The sequence below is a fragment of the Choloepus didactylus genome, chromosome 20 (genome assembly GCF_015220235.1).
Source record: "Choloepus didactylus isolate mChoDid1 chromosome 20, mChoDid1.pri, whole genome shotgun sequence".
NCBI lineage: Eukaryota > Metazoa > Chordata > Mammalia > Pilosa > Megalonychidae > Choloepus > Choloepus didactylus.
In genome coordinates this window covers 32,960,708-32,973,845 of record NC_051326.1, presented here as the reverse complement: position 1 = coordinate 32,973,845, position 13,138 = coordinate 32,960,708, and the positions used below count along the sequence as shown (strand labels likewise).

The 13,138-nt window shown below is 36.7% G+C and overlaps 1 protein-coding gene across 6 annotated transcripts in view; it reads left to right on the top strand.

Annotated features, from left to right (window-relative positions):
- The window catches only part of NUGGC (nuclear GTPase, germinal center associated), a 69,542-nt gene that overhangs the window by 14,448 nt on the left and 41,956 nt on the right, over positions 1–13,138 (top strand). Inside the window, exon 1 of one of the 6 annotated variants that reach the window (XM_037813168.1) lies at positions 912–1,040. The exons of 3 other annotated variants lie outside the window; for them this stretch is intronic. The gene's annotated coding sequence lies outside the window, so the exon portion shown is untranslated. Of the gene's footprint in view, positions 1–911; positions 1,041–2,392; positions 2,462–13,138 lie in introns of those variants that run through there. 2 more of the 6 variants (XM_037813166.1, XM_037813167.1) reach the window with 2 other exon arrangements.

The window sequence follows — 13,138 nt, the reverse complement described above, 5'->3', positions numbered from 1 at the left end:
TTCAATGTCTTCCCACATTTGACCTCTTTGCTTTCTGAATCTCCACTTTGGACCAACACATCTAGAGTTACTAAAGGTTGACCAGATAATGACTGAGTCAGCCTTCGAAGGTAACACTCTACCTGAAATGGAAGGTTCAAAGCATAGCCTTTTCCCTGTATTTGATGTGATTGTTTGGGTTGCCAAACATAGCTTAGTGGAGCATGTTCTGCTTTCTTTCCTCCTGGGAAACACTTAAAATGCTTGGTTTTTTTTTTTGGTTTTTTTTTTTTTTTAATGTAGGTATAAAATTAAAGTTCCAGAAAGAGTTATTTAAAACTGTATGACATTCATTTCTACAATCAAGCAATTCAGTGTTGTTTTATTTTTGGTGAATTTTATTTTTGGTAAATTTCAAGACTTTTTAAAATCAAGAATCAATTTATATTTACCATGTCATATCATCCATCAGTCTAGTTATATTTTGGTGTCTGGGTAACAGTCTTTTGTCTCTCCTGAGACTGGGGCATTTTTCTTAACTTCCCACTCCTTTAATGTGGGTTTCACATAGGGAAACCTTCCAAAGAGTACAATTTGGAAAGGGAGGGATAATGACAACTTTACAGTGGAGAAACCTGACAAACACCACCTCAACAGGTCAGCCAGATTCATCCCAGTCGCTTTCACCTTCAAGGAGAGGATGCTGTACATAAGACGCTACAAATATTTATAAGGGAACATGACTATATCTGACTATTTGAAGAAATAGGGCAGAGAAGGATGTAAGATTCCAAACTCACATACAATTTAAATTCTAAATAAAAAGGTAAATTAGCACAAGTCAATATCTGAGGGAGGAGATTGCCATAAATAGCCTTCTGACGGCAAGTCAGTTTCACTTCTGCTCGTGTAAATGTGGCTTTGCAGCTGTGGCCGTGAAGGGCTGTATATCTCATTTGGTTCCAAACATCTGTATCACAACGAGAAACCTGCTACCAGATCCTTGGTGGATTCTTGAAGCTGAAGCAGGAAAATTGGGTTTTTATGCTCAGTGACATCTGGTAAGTTGTTTCTCTTATTTAGTTTATACTGTAACTTGTGGTTAATTTTTAAAAAATAGAAATAATTTTTTAGATTTACAGAAAAGTTGAGAAGACAGTACAGAGAGTTCTTATATGCCCCTCACACCCAGTTTCCTCTATTATTGATGTCTTACATTAGTGTGGTACATTGGTTACAATTAACTAACAAATATTGATATATTATTATTAACTAAAGTTAATGGTTTATTCAGATTCCCTTTGTTTTACCTAATATCCTTTTTCTGGTCCAGGATCCCATCCAAGAGAACCACATTGCATATAGTTGTCATGCCTCCTAGATTCCCCTAGGTTGTGACAGTTTTTCAGATATTCCTTGCTTTTATTGACTTTGACAGTTTTGAGGAGAACTGGTCAGGTATTTTGTAGGATGAGGATGCCCCTATTGGCAATTGTTTCATGTTTTTCTCACGATTGCAATGGGGTTATGGGTTTGGAGAAGGAAGATGGCAAAGTTAAAGTGCCTTTTCATCATGTCATTTCAGTGGTACCTACTAGCAACATGATTTACGACTGTTGATGTTTTTGACCTTGATCACCTGGTTGAGGTGGTGTTTGTCAGGTTTCTCCATAGTAAAGTTACCATTTTTCCCCTTTTCCAAACTGTACTCTTTAGAAGGAAGTCACTGTGTGAAACCCACTTTTAAGGAGTGGAGAATTATTGTCCCCCTCCTTTAAGGGAGAGTATCTACATAAATTATTTGGAATTCTTTTTACAGGAGATTTATCTCTTTACCTCTGGTTGATTTTCTTAAAGTAAGTTATTTCTTGAGGTAAAGCAAATTATACTTTGTGGTTTGTTTATATGTTTGGTAAAGTGAATTTTAAGTCTATGTAAAGGCAAATGGACTAGAAATCTGGAGAATCAGGTTTTAGTTTGAATTTTTACTTATCAGTATGATCTTAGGTAGTCACTAATCATTCCTCCCAAAAGATAGCATTTACTTCAGGCATTGTTGGGGATGGTAGCAATTCCTGATAAGAAGGGACATGTCATCTCATGCCTCATTAATTTTGGCAAACTTCAGGGAGCAATAAGAGAGGATTCAAATTCATTTTGTTAGAACCTGATTAAGGGCTTTATGAAAATATCTGCAATTTATACTTACCTACCCACCTGGGGGAGAAGAATGAAGAAAATCAAATGATCCCAATGCCTCTTCTACTGAGTCCACTTGTGGGCCATGCTTCTAAAGTTGAACACATTAGAGCTGATGTGTTAGTGCTGTAAACATACCTCTTTTTCTTTGCAGATTAAAGGCCCCTGTTTTACCTTGTGCTTCTGAGCTAAGGTTGTTAGTTTGCTCTTTGGGGACACATCTAGTTTGGAAGAGCAATGCAGAGTCCAATAAGGTGGTTGGAAAATGTTGTCAAGTCCAAAGGTACTAAATCTAAATCTTAAGCTTAAAAAGAAAGGAAATCCTAAACATCATCAACATTCCAACATTTTATTAAGAATCTGCTCTTCTCACAATTTCATTCTTCAGCTTACCTCTTGTGTAAGGGGGATGAGACTTTACCAAAGACTCTTTAAGGAAGAAGTCACAGAGTCCTCAAAGTCATTGATCAATGGAGTCAAGAATGGGAATCAATATATTGGTTAAGGTGGCATCCATTTCCCCCCAAACTAAACAGAGCTCATCTGAGTGCATACTAGTTCACTAGTTTAACTGCCTTCACCAAATATTCTAAAAATAAATATCTGTACAGATGCTTGTGTATAGAGCAATTTTGCATGTATTATCATATTTAATCCTCACAAAGAACCCCCGATATAGGTATTTTTACCATTTCCATTTTATATGTGGAAAAACTGAGGCTAAGAGCGAATAGGTGATTTACTCAGTATTACATTCAGGTATTGGAGTGGGACCTAAAATCCAGGCATTCTGACTCCAAATTCTGAGTAATTTCCACGACACCATTCACAGTCTGAAGTGTAAGCCCATGTGGGCCAATACCTTGCCCATTTCTTTCCCTGCTGTTATCCCCAACATTCAGAATACTGCCTGGCATGTAATAGATACTCAACAAATATTTGTTGAATCCATGAATGAACATAACCCCTAACATTATTAATCCTACCATTTAAGATATATTTAAAAGACACACTTCCTTCATGCAACAAATATTTATTAAGTGCTTACTATGTGCCAAGTACTTTCCACATTTATTGAAAGTAGGCAATAAACCAATGCTAATGAGTGAAAAAGCCTTTTAAAGAAACTTTGCTAATTTAAGCATATTATTTTTTACTATTAGAAACGCTTTGGGGAGGAAATTAAAGGAAAATGAGAATACCATTGGGAAAGATTAATGATGTGAAGCAAGAGAGAGTGAAATGAGATTCTGACTAAAGGAAAAGAACAGAACATTTGGAATTCTTTATAAACCCATTTAATTTTGCATCAGACACAGAACAAATGCTCTGAAAGAGTACAACTCTGACTCTGTCCTTTTTTTATTTTTGTTGTTGGTTTGTTTTGCTTCTGAGGGCATCTAAGAGTTTGCAGGAAGTAGTTTCAGTTTTGAGTCCCTAAGTAAAATTTTATTAAGTTGCTACTCTCCTTTCTACCAGCAGCCTTCACTCCTAACAAATGCCTTTGTCATGCATTTGAGAGAGCACTTTGTTTAGGGGCACTGCTCCTCATCTTTTCCCACTCCCAAGCTCTACAGGGTTTGTTTAAAAAAGTATCTAGCAGACGGTGCGTGGTGTCATGAAAAGAGATCTGAACTTAGAGTCGGGAAGCCTGAGTTAGGTCCTGATTGCCAGTACGTTATGTGGCCTTGGACAAGTTGCTTCTTCTCTCTGTGCCCATATCTCTAATATTCTTATTTGATTCCATTGTATGCAGTTGTTCTAGTGTAGGAATAATAAATACTGCATTTCTGTCATCTCTGTTATTTTACTTTAAGATGAAAGGCAGTAAGTACAAACTCAGAAGAAAGGGAGAAAGCAAGAATAACTGTCAAAAGTAACAATTATTTAACAGGAAAACAGTTCTGTTCACCCTGCCCATATTTAGCTAAATATGCACAGTCTCATTTAAAAGATGCTATTCTTAGGCTCAGTGCACATGAATGTAAATAAGTACTAATAGCAAAATTTAAGTGCTAACCACAGTTGAAATACAACAGGTGAAATAAACCACACATGCAAAACCTTTCCTGTCTCAGCAGTACATTTTAATTATTTTCAATTGCTTCTCTGCAGAAACCAAATTTTCACAATATAACCACCATTACTGCCTCCCTTTGAAAGTAGACTCCAAAATAATTTGAGAAGGAACTATGTTCACATGGGTCTTTTATCTTTAATAAAATGAACTTGAAATTACATTTAGCTCAGTTGTGCTGCTTTTGATTACACCGGAGCCCTAGTCATTGGTACAGTCTTGGTTTCAATGACAAGTGACATTTTAAAATGAATATTTTAATCTTGTTAGCATGCAGCCACATCAGAGAACATTAGCACTTAAAGAACTAGTTAAATCTTTCCTTTGCAGATGAGAAAACTGAGCCCAAGAGTGAGAAACGACTTTCTTAAGTAAAGCAACTAGGTGGTGGCAGAGACAAATTAGAACTTAACACACCTTATTTCCAGCCTAATGTGCTTAACACCATACCATTTAGTTAATACAGTGACTGTAGACTGACTGTCTAAACCATATTACCACTCAGTTTATTTACATTTTGGCTTATAGGTTTTCCTTTTGAAGTGCTCAGCCTTTATTTTATTCTACCTTCTTAGTCTTTTTGTAAATGATCCTTTCCATTTTCCAGATCTTAGTTGTCAATTGAATGATTCCTTTTTGCCAGTCTTTGGACATAGGGAGAAGGAATTTTAAACTGAATTCACTACAACCACATCTCAAATTATAATGCCAGTTGCTCTAAATTTCAGTTAGGGGTCACAAATTATTTGTTCATTGGTACCATAGATGCTGCTACAGTGAGAGACTCATGGTTTGGTGTCTTCTCTGGGTGCTGTTAAACCCAGTCCGAACCCGATATGTAAATGTTACCAGCCTTTGCTGGCCACGATGTACTGCTGATTCAGGAATGAAGTTAGATAAATCTGAGGTTGCTGCAGCCCTGAAAGAAATAAAAACCACTACTCACATTCCACAGTTTGGTGAACATGTCTGCTTGTATTCTAAACTCTAGCACTTTGATTTTTTAAATGCAATTTTATTGAGATATATTCACACACCATATAATCCATCCAAAGTATACAAGAAGTGGCTCACAGTATCATCACATAGTTGTGCATTCATCACTACAATCAATTTTAGAACATTTTCATTACTCTAGAAAAAGAAATAAAAAAGAAAACCCAAAACATCCCATACCCCTTTCCCTCCCCATTACTTTTTTTTAACAGTTTTATTCACACACCGTACAATCCATCCTAAGTATATAATCACAGTTATGCATTCATCACTACAGTTAATATGAGAACATTCTCATTTCTTCTAGCACATTGATTTTATGATCTTTGATCCACTTTCCCTCTCACGATTGAAGGGTCTTAATCTCAGTCTTCCTATGGTGGTAATTCATCAACCTGGTCTATTCATTCTTTTGGGGTTTATCTGCCTCCACTATTTCTTTCCAACATCTGACCACCAGACTCAAGTTGTACTGGACGTCTATAGTAAATTTGTCTGCTGATACAAGCAAACAATTTGTTTTGTTTGCAGTGCCCGCTGGGATGACATTTTGTTGTGACAATTTCTCATTGAACTACTGTCTTCAGAAAACAGCAGATTTCTTTCCTAGGGGGGAATTCCTAGTTCTACATTTAAAGTTATTAACAGGCATACTTTCCGCTAAAGCTCCTCTGTGCTTTTTATCTCCTTAATTGTCATTATTAGGTGGTCATACCAGTTTAGATTCAGATACCTCGACTGGCAGAAAATGCATTAGTTTTTTTAGGGAACTCATTCCATTTTGGATAACTCTGACTATTAGAGAATGTTAAGCCAAAATGTGTTTTCTTGTACCTTCCCACCTCGTGGATCTACTTCTACTCTCTTGGGACAATAGAGGACATGCATCATCTCCCTTTACAAGACAGCTATAAAGTGACATATTTGAAGACCACTATGAAGTCCTCTCCCCATATTCTGTCCCTGCCTTTGTCTTCCCTTCCTCCAATTAAACATTCCCAGTTGCTTACTGTTAATCTGCTCCTTATGCATACTTGTCCATATTTGTTCCTACTCTTTTCTTTACTCTTTGAATTTTTATTTTTTCTTTATTAGAGGAGTTGTAGGTTTACAGAACAGTCATACATAAAACACAGGATTCCCACATACCATCACACCACCAGCACCTTGCATTGGTGTGGAACATTTTTATAATTGATTATAGCACATTTTAATAATTGTATTATTAATTAAAGTCCATGGTTTAACTTAGGACTTTTGTGTGCACAATTAAAGTAGACTGTAAACTGTTGGTATATTCAGTGATACACTTCTAAACTTGTATATGGCATGAAGTATTTTTATCTTACAGAATAAATCAATTATATATGTTTTTCTCTTGATAAATGGTTGTATGAAATTTGTTTCTTGAATATTTTTCTTCTCTTGTACAATATTCTGACATCTTACCAGTATTTGTCCTACCGGGTTTTTGTTTTGTTTTGTTTTCTGTTCTGTGTAATAGTATCTAATGTTGGCAAAAATTGAATTTTGTGAAGTATACAGACTGTTATGGGTTTTGGAATTTGTGGACACAGATTTAGAAGATCACCATTTACAAATAAAATATTTTATATCTATAAAAAATATGTGTATTTTGATGATAGCACATTTTTACAATTGTACAGTTAATTAAAGTCCATGATTTAACTTAGGACTCACTGTGTGTATAGGGTAGTTTCATGGATTTTTTAAAAATTTTAGTTCTGTTACCATATATACAATCTAACATTTCCCTTTTTAATCACATTCATATATATATATATGTATATATATTACAGTGCTGTTAATTGTGTTCACAGTGTTGTGCTACCATCACCATTATCCATTACCAAAACATTTCCATAATTCCAAAGAAGAAACTTGCACATTTTAAGCCTTAACTTCTCATTCCATATCATCACGCCATCCCCTGGTAACCTATATTCTAGATTCTAACTCTATGAGTTTGCTTATTATCATTGTTTTAAATCAGTAAGACCATACAATATTTGTCCATTTCTGTCTGGCTTATTTCACTCAACAAGATATATTCAAGGTTCACCCATGTTGTGGCATGTATCAGGACTTCATTCCTTTTTACAGATGAATAATATTCCATCATTTGTATATACCACATTTTCTTTATCCATTCATCACTTGTGTTGTTTTCATCTTTTGGCAATTGGGAATAATGCCATTTTGAACATCAGTGTGCAAATATCTGTTTTAGTTTCTGCTTTCAATTCTTTGGGTTATATACCTAGAAGTGAGATTGCTGGGTCATATGGTAATTCTATACTTAGCTTTCTGAGGAACTGCCAACTGTCTTCCACAGTGGCTGTACCATTTTACATTCTCACCTGCAATGAATGAGTGTTCCTATTTTTCTGCATCCTCTCCAACACATGTTATTTTCTGCTTTTTAAATGGCAGCAATTCTAGTGGTGTGAAATGCTATGTCATTATGAATTTTGTTTGCACTCTCTGATGGCCAGCAATGTTGAGCATCTTTCCATGTGCTCTTTGGCCATTTGTATATCTTCTTTGGAGAGATGTCATTTCAAGTCTTTTGCCCATTTTTAAATTGGGTTGTTTGTCTTTTGTCATTAAGTTGACAGATTTCTTTATATATTAAAACTTTATCAAATTTGTGGTATACAAATATTTTCTCCCATTATGTAGGTTATTGTTTTACTTTTGTGTTACAGTCCTTTGAATTGCAAAAGTTTTTAATTTTGATGAGGTCCAATTTGTCTATTTTTTCTTTTGTTGCCTGTGCTTTGGGTATAAACTCTAAGAAACCATGGCCTAACACAAGGTCCTGAGGATGCTTCCCTGTGTTTTCTTCTAGGAGTTTGCTAGTTCCAGCTCTTATATTAAGGTCTCTGATACATTTTGAGTTGATTTTTGTATATGGTATGAGGTAGGGTTCCTCTTCCTCCTCTCCCTCCTCCCTCCCTCTCTCTCCTTCCCCCACCCCCCTCCTCCTCCTCCTTTTTCTTTTTTGCAAATGGAGATACAGTTTTCCCAGCATTGTTGAAGAGACTATTCTTTCCCGATTGAGTACTCTATGCCAGATTCTCAGAAATCAGTTGGCCATAAATGTGAGGGTAGCCCTTAATCATATTGAGGAAGTTTCCTTCTATTCCTATCTTTTGAAGTGTTTCCATCAAGAAAGGATGCTGTATTTTGTCAAGTGCCTTTTCTGCATCAATCTAGATTGTAATGTGTTTTTCTTTTCCTTCATTCTGTTAATGTGGTGTATTATTGATTTTCTTATGTTGAACCAGCAGTGTATACCAGGGATAAATCCCACTTGATCATAATGCATAATTCTTTTAATTTGCTGCTTGATTTGGTCAGCTAGTGTTTTGTTAAGGATTTTGGCACCTTTTTTTGTTGAGGATTTTGGTTTACAGTTTTCTTCTTTCCCTAAACCTGATTAAGGGCATGTATGAAAAAACCAAAGCTAACATCATACTCAATTCTGAAAGACTGAAAGCTTTTCCTCTAAGATCTGGAACCAGACAAAGGTGCCCACTGTTACCACTGTTATTCAACATTGTCTTAGAAGTTTTTGCAGGGATATTAGGCAAGAAAAAGAAATAAAAGGCATCCAGACTATAAAGGAAGAAGTAAAACTTTTACTATTTAAGATGACATGATCCTGTATGGAAAATCCCCAAAAATCTACAACAAAGCTACTAGAGCTAATAAACAAGTTGAGCAAAGTGGCAGGATACAAGATCAACATGCAAAAATCAGAAGTGTTTCTATACACTAGTAATGAGCAAGATGAGGAGGCAATCAAGAAAAAAATTCCATTTACAATAGCAACTAAAAGAATCAAATATTTAGGAATAAATTTAACAAAGCTGTAAAGGACTTGTACACAGAAAATTAGTACAAAATATTTCTTCAAGATATCAAAGAAGAGCTCAATAAATGGTAGGACATTCTATGTTCATGGATTGGAAGACTAAATATCATAAATGCCACTTCTACCCAAATTGGTTTACAGATTCAATGCAATCCCAATCAAAATTCCAACAGCCTACTTTGCAGAAATGGAAAAACAAATTTTCAAATTTATTTGGAAGGGAAAGGGGCTCTAAATAGCCAAAAATATTTTGGAAAAGAAGAATGAGTTTGGAGGACTCACATTTCTTCACTTGAAAGCATATTGCAAAGCTACAGTGGTCAAAACAGCATAGTACTGGCATAAAGGTGGATATATTGACCAATGGAATCAGATTGACAGTTCAGAAATAGACTTTTACATCTATGAACAATTGATATGCAACAAGGCTGCCAAGTTCATTCAACTGGAACAGAATATTCTCTTCAACATAAGGTTCTAGGAGAACTGGAATTCCATATGCAAAAGAATGAAAGAGGACCACTGTGCCAGTATGAATGTACTATGTCTCCAAAAATGCCATTATCTTTGGTGTAATCTTGTGTAGGCAGACCTATAAGTGTTAATTAGATTGTAATTCTTTGAGTGTTTCCATGGAGATGCGACCCATCTAACTGTGGGCGATGACTCTGACTGGATAGTTTCCATGGAGATGTGACCCCACCCATTCAAGGTGGGTCTGAATTAGTTCCCTGGAGCACTATATAAGCTCAGACAGGAGAGAGCCTGCTACAGCCAAGAGGGACACTTTGAAGAATCCACAGAAGCTGAGAGAGTAGCTGCAGATGAGAGACAGTTTGAAGATGGCCATTGAAAGCAGACTCTTGCTCTGGAGAAGCTAAGAGAGGACAAATACCCCAAGAGCAACTAAGAGTGACATTTTTGAGTAACTGCAGCCTAGAGAGGAACGTCTTGGGAGAAAGCCATTTTGAAACCAGAACTTTGGAGCAGATGCCAGCCACGTGCCTTCCCAACAAACAGAGGTTTTCCGGACAACAGTGGCCATACCCCAGTGAAGGTATCCAATTGCTGCTGCGTTACCTTGGACACTTTATGGCCTTAAGACTGTAACTGTGTAACCAAATAAACCCCCTTTATAAAAGCCAATCCATTTCTGGTGTTTTGCATTCTGGCAGCATTAGCAAACTAGAACAACCCCTATCACATACAAAAATTAACTCTAAATGGATCAAAGACCTAAATGTAAGAGCCAGGGCAATAAAACCCCTAGAAGAAAATGCAGGGAAACATCTTGAAGATCTTGTTGTAGGCAATGGTTTCTTAGGCTTTTCACCCAGAGCACAAGCAATGAAAGAAGAAATAGATGTATGGGATTTCCTCAAAATTAAAAACTTTTGTGGTTCAAAGGACTTTGTCAAGAAAGTAAAAAAAGCAACCTACTCAATGGGAGAAAATATTTGGAAACCACATATCTGATAAGGGTTTAATACCCAGAACTACAAAGAAATCCTACAACTCAGCAATAAAAAGACAAACAACTCAATTTAAAAATGGGCAAGAGAGACTGTCACAGAATTTTTTTCAAAGAGGAAATACAAATGGCTAAATTGGCACACTAAAAGAAGCTCAATATCACTAGCTTTTAGAGAAATGCAAATTAAAACTGCAGTGAGATGTCATTTCACACCCACTAGAATGGCTACTATTAAAAAAACAGAGCACTTCATGTGTCAGTTTGAATCTGTTATATCCCTCACAAAAGCCATATTCTTTAATGCAATCTTGTAGGGTCAGATTTATTATTCTTTTGATTAGGGTGGAACCTTTCAATTGAGTGTTTCCATGGAGATGTGGCTCACCCAACTGTGGGTGATACTTTTGATTAGATTATTTTCACAGAGGTGTAGACCCACCCATTAAGGGTGGGTCTTGATTAGTTCACTAGAGTATTTAAGAGAGAAGCTAAGAGCCGATACAGACCCAAATGCTTGCTGATGCTTATTGATGCTTGGAGTTGTGGACAAAAGGATGTTTGGAGATGCTATGCTAAGAGATGAAACCGGCACTTTGGGAGCAAAGACCAGCAGATGCCAACCACTTGCCTTCCCAGCTGACAGAGGTGTTCCTGATGCCATCGGCCATTCTTCCATGAAGGTATCCTCTTGTTGATGCCTTAGTTTGGACACTTTAATGGCCTGAGAACTGTAAATTTGTAACCTATTAAATCCCCTTTATAAAAGCTAATCCATTTCTGGTATTTTGCATAATGGCAGCTTTAGCAAACCAGAACAATGGGTTACCAAGAGACAGAATGGGGGTAGAGAATGGGGAGTGATGTTTAATTTGTGCAGAATTTCTAATTAGGTTGATTGTAAGTGTTTGGAAATGGATGGGGGGATGGTAGCACATTATTGTGAATATAATTAACAGTGCTGAATTATGTGTGCAACTGTGATTGAAACGGGGAAGTTCTGCGCCCTGTATTTTACTAGAAGGAAAGTTAGAAGACAAAACCTGGGACTGTATAACACAGTGAACCTTGTGAATGGTGAATGTGGTCAGTAGCACAAATATAAGAATGTTCTTTCATGAATTATAATAAATGTATGTCATCAATACAAGGTATTAATCATGGGGTGGTATATGGGGAAAATATGCCTAATTCAAACTATGGACTATAGTTAACAGTAATATTTTAGCATTCTTTCATCAGTTGTTACAAAGGTACCACACCAATACAAAGTGTCAACAATAGGAGGATATTTGTGAACTTTGTATTTTTATATGACTTTTATGTAAATCTACTTCTCTAATTAAAAAGAAACAATAAAAAACAAAAAGAAATTAGACACAAAGTACTACATATAGTATGATCCATTTGCATAAAATGTAAAAGTAAATAAATCTATAGAGACAGAATTCAGTTAGTGGCTATGTAGAGCTGGGGAAAGATAGAGGGATTGAGAGGTGACTGCTAAGGGATATGGGGCTTTTCTTTTTGAAGTAATGAAAATGTTCTAAAATTGGTTGTGGTGATGAATGCACAACTCTGTGATTATACTAAAAGCCACTGATTCTACCCTACGAGTAGATTGTATGGTATGTGACTATATCTCAATAAAACTGCTTAAAAAAAAAAAAAACAAAGCATAGAAAGCAGTGTACGTGGTGCAGCAATGACACAGGATGGCAATGATCAGGATTGAATTTGGGTATCAGGTCACAGTTTCACAGAGCAAATGCTCAAACAGGATCTGGAAGAAAGAGAAGGAATTCACAAGGAAGAAGAGAGAAGGGCACCCCACACAAAAGGAACGGCGTGTACTCAAACACATGGAAGTGCAATAGGATAACCTACCTTGGAGAAGTGGGAATAGTTCTGGATGGACTGAGAATAGGCTGCAAGAGAAAGGATGGTGAGGTAAGGAATTCTACCTAAGGCTCAGGACACTGCACTTATTAGGGGTTAACACCACATTCAATCAACAATTACAGAAGCCATTTAGTCAGTTAATGTCCATAAGCCAAATCAAGAGTGAGAGTCTGTTTCAGCTGATGGTTCATGATTTTAATTTGGGGTTAATATGGAAATGAGGTACAATCTCCCTAGCCAATAGTCTGTGGGTCCAGTTGGGGTTGCCAGATCAGGTGGGAGTTTGCATATATCAGAAGGACTGGTGACTCTGCTTTTGAAATGCACAACTGAATAATCTAAGTGGAAACATCGGGTATGGATAGTAAGCACTTCTGGAATTTCCCACTTGTGCTCCCCACATTCTCCTCTGTGTTTGGAGACAAAGAAGCTCCAGGGCAACATATTCCCTCCTGATCTGTACAAAGCTCTCTGTTCGGAGCTGCTATGGGTCCAGTTCACCCTCAGTACCTAAGCTCTTTCTGCCAGTGCACTGCAGACAGACTGGATCTGATACTTCTCCTTACTGATGTGACTTGCCTTCTCTCCTCCCTGCAGGTGCTCCATGCTGCAC